The sequence below is a fragment of the Elephas maximus genome, chromosome 10 (assembly GCF_024166365.1).
Source record: "Elephas maximus indicus isolate mEleMax1 chromosome 10, mEleMax1 primary haplotype, whole genome shotgun sequence".
In the NCBI taxonomy this organism is placed as follows: domain Eukaryota; kingdom Metazoa; phylum Chordata; class Mammalia; order Proboscidea; family Elephantidae; genus Elephas; species Elephas maximus.
The window spans coordinates 30,306,983-30,310,872 of record NC_064828.1 but is presented as its reverse complement, the minus strand read 5'-3'; the positions used below and the strand labels follow the sequence as shown (position 1 = coordinate 30,310,872).

At 38.1% G+C, this 3,890-nt stretch overlaps 1 pseudogene; it reads right to left on the bottom strand.

Annotated features, from left to right (window-relative positions):
• Positions 1-693: 693 nt before the first annotated feature.
• On the bottom strand, positions 694-1,657 carry LOC126083623 (olfactory receptor 11H6-like; annotated as a pseudogene).
• Between the last annotated feature and the right edge of the window lie 2,233 nt (positions 1,658-3,890).

Here is a 3,890-nt window from a genome sequence, read left to right as displayed (position 1 = left end):
TTATTTACTGTTTTTCTTTCCGCAACTGGAATGTAAACTCCATGTGGGTAGTAGTTTTTGACCATTTTGGTTATAGTGTCTCTCTAGTGCTTAGAAGAGTGCCTGGAACATAGTAGTTGCCCAAGAGTATTTGTTGCCCAATGAAAGAATGACCACTACTTTATCTAATGTCAAAACATTTACTACTTATGTAAGCATGAAACTTTCAGTTTGTCCCTAGTCTGGAAGACTCTCAACCATCAAGAACCAAGGAAATTAGAAAGTGGTTTTGTTACTAAATCCTTTAGTTCGGTAGTCATTAGGCATTAAAATTTGTTCTGTATTCACTTTTTAAAAAATTAGACTGTGTTAAGAAATGCCTTGAGTACAGCAATGAATATCCACCTGGGATAACAGCGCTCCGACCTTCTACACCCAATCCCTCCAGTAATCAAATCTAAAAAATTGAGAGAAATACCACAGATGTAATGGCCTTCCATCTACCAGGATTGCCCATGTTGAAAATATAGTTGTTACAATTAGGTGAATTACAATATAGCTCTTCATGGTGGGCGGAAGAATAAATCAATGAAGGGTGCCACTGAGAAAATGTCTTCTTTAAAGTGTGCATTGGCAGCTGAAATCGTGTCTTTCTTAAGTGATCCTTTATGTGTGGACAGTGGTCTGCTTTGTCTCACATAGATTACTTTATGCTTATTCTAGCCTCAAGACTTTCTTCAATGTACCCTTCATCTCCTTGTTACGTAAGCTGTAAATCAGAGGATTTAAGAAGGGAGTGACTACAGAATAGAACAAAGTAATAATCTTCTGAAGTTCAGCTGGGTGTTCAGATGTGGGGCTCACATACATTGCCAAGAGGGCCCCAAAGAATAAACACACCACCGTCAGATGTGATCCACAGGTGGAAAAGTCCTTTTGCTGGCCAGCTGCTGAAGGGACTTTTAACACAGCTATCAGTAAAAGGGTATAAGAGCCAAGGATGTATATAAGCATGAGGACCATAATGAGGGAGCTCAGGATATAGAAGACAATCTCAGTGATAGGAGCTGGAGCACAGGACAGAGACATCAGTGGGTCCATGTCACACACAAAGTGATCAATGATGTTGGGCCCACTGAAAGACAACTGGGAGAGTTGTACTGTGGAGACTGAGTAACTAAGGAACCCAAACACCCAGCAAAGAAACATCAAGATATAACAGAGTCGTAGGGTCATGATGGTTGGGTAGTGCAGTGGGCGGCAGATGGCAAGGTACCGATCATATGCCATGACACAGAGGAGATATGTTTCAGTTGTAGCAAGGGAGGTAAAAAAAATAGAACTGGAGGAAACAGCCAGCAAAGGAGATGGTTTTTGTCTCTGAGAGGACGTTGGCCAGCATACTGGGCACAGTGGAGGTAATGTACCAGATTTCAAGGAAAGCAAAGTTCCCTGGGAGAATATACACTGGGGTGTGGAGCTGCTGGTCCCATCTCACAGCACAGTCAATGGTGCCATTGTCCATCATGGTAAATATACAGATCCCAAAGAACAATGAGAAGAGGAAAATTTGCATCTCCTGGCCACCAGAGAAGCCTAGGAGGACAAACTCAGTCACAGTGCTTTTCACTGAATTGTTCATGAATCCTAGGGCTGCAGAGAAGACAGAGAACAGCATTATACAGGCTGTTTTTCTTTCTGAGAAACCTGTAGGAAACCTATGTATGGCATATACGTTGGACATTTGGCAATTAGTTTGGAATAATCCGTCCTCTGACTCTTCCTTAAAAGCCACGAATCAATGATCCTAGTGATTCTAAATTTTGATAAAATTGGGTTTGTAGCAACAGAAGCTTTATATTTTATGGATTTTCTTTATCAGTGAGTTAGATTTGAAAATAATTCCCTCTCCTCTTTAAGTTTTGAAAACTCAGAAACATCACCCTCTCACCTCTGTGAAAGACAGCAGAGTGACTATCAGTTTGTGTTTCTTTTTCACACCCATAGTTATTTTAATAGACTCACTCTTAGTCTAAGTTACTTTTTATTAGGAGTGGAAGGACTATGTTTTTTGACACCTCTCATCCAATGGAAAGTAGTTGACACACTTCTCACATTACACAGAGCTGTGAATGTCCGTTATATAGTTTCTCTGTGTTGTTCACATCAGAATAATTTTCTCTTGTAACATATCAGTGAAGTATAAGTCTTAACACAGAAGCCAAAAGGAAAGGTCATGGTAACACTTTTCCTGGAGAGTAGAGAGCTAATAGTTACCTCAGAACATTCCTTGTATTTGCTTCACTTCAAACTATTATTTTAAACCCGCTAATTTATCAACGTGGCTGCAACAATGAGCTCAAGCATAACAACAATTGTAAGGATGGCGCAGGACCGGGCAGTGTTTCGTTCTGTTGTGCACATGGTCGCTGTGAGTAGGAACCGACTCGATGGCACCTAACAACAACAACAACAATTTATCAACTGAATCTCTGCTACCCTAAACAAATACAGTGTTTTAAATAATTTTGCCATAAATGTCATTTGAAACAATTTCTTTCAAAATACGTGGTTTGGCTACTTATAAGTAATCATTGTTGTGCTATCCAGGTATTACACATGATAGGTTTCCACATTTCTGACTGTAATCCCACCTGCAAGAACTTCAGAATCTTAATAAACTCAGAAAGATCATTTATTAAAAATCAAACAAATGGATATGCAAACGTAACATTATCTCTAAATGTTGCTAAAGATCATTTCTTGTTGCTGAGCACACATGATATTTTCTTTTCTTGCAGGTTGGTGACACACAAAACATACACGTAAAAAATATTCAACAAGCCTTATCCAAATGCAAGGATGTTTATTAATGTCACTTGGTATAAAATTAAAAAAAAAAAGACTTTAATAATAGAGGAAATGGTTGGAGGGTAAAAGTATGGGAACTCTCTGTACTTTTAGCAGAATTTTTCTGTCAACCTAAAACTGCTCTAAAGAATAAAGTTTATGACATTAAAAAGAGCACTTTATTTGACAAATTTCAAATAAACTAAAGTGCTTATGCCTTGTGATTTTAGTTTATTAACACCACAGTATTTAAAAATTTACTTTTCTAAAATAGAATCCTTGTTTTTAATAATTAAGAACATAAAAAATATGGAAACAGACAAAGAAAAATGAGAAATCATCTCACTTTCCAGAGAAAACAATTTTAACTCTTTGAGTATTGTGTTCCTCTCTATTCTTAAAAAAAAAAAGCAAAATGAGATTTTCAAAATACATTGCTTTATAACCTCTTTTTTCCGTGTAAAAATATATGGCCCCACATCATTAATTCAATCACTGCATTGTCTTCTATTGTATAAATTGAATCAACCCCTAGTGATAGATATATGCTTCGCCTATAAAATGATTTTAAGATTATTAGAATATTTAATAATTAGTGTAGCACGTTGTAGTTTTTGATGATGACTATGTTAGATATGCTTTTGATCCCTATCATATACTGAAGCCAGTCAGATAAAACCCTACTACATATATTGGCATAGTGGTTAATTGTTAAGTGCTACGGCTGCTAACCAAAGGGTCGGCAGTTTGAATCCACCAGGCGCTCATCGGAAACTTTACAGGGCAGTTCTACTCTGTCCTATAGGGTCGCTATGAGTCGGAATCGACTCGATGGCACCGGGTCTGGGTACATATGGGATAAATTCCCTATGTATTTCCATGTTGTTTTTGTTAGGTTCTGCCTAGTCGGTTCCAACTCATAGAGACCCTATAGGACAGAGTAGAACTGCCCCATAGAGTTTCCAAGGAGCAGCTGGTGGATTTGAATTGCCAACCTTTTGGTTAGCACCCGAGCTCTTAAACACTACACCACCAGGGTTGCTAAAGAGCAGGATACCGGG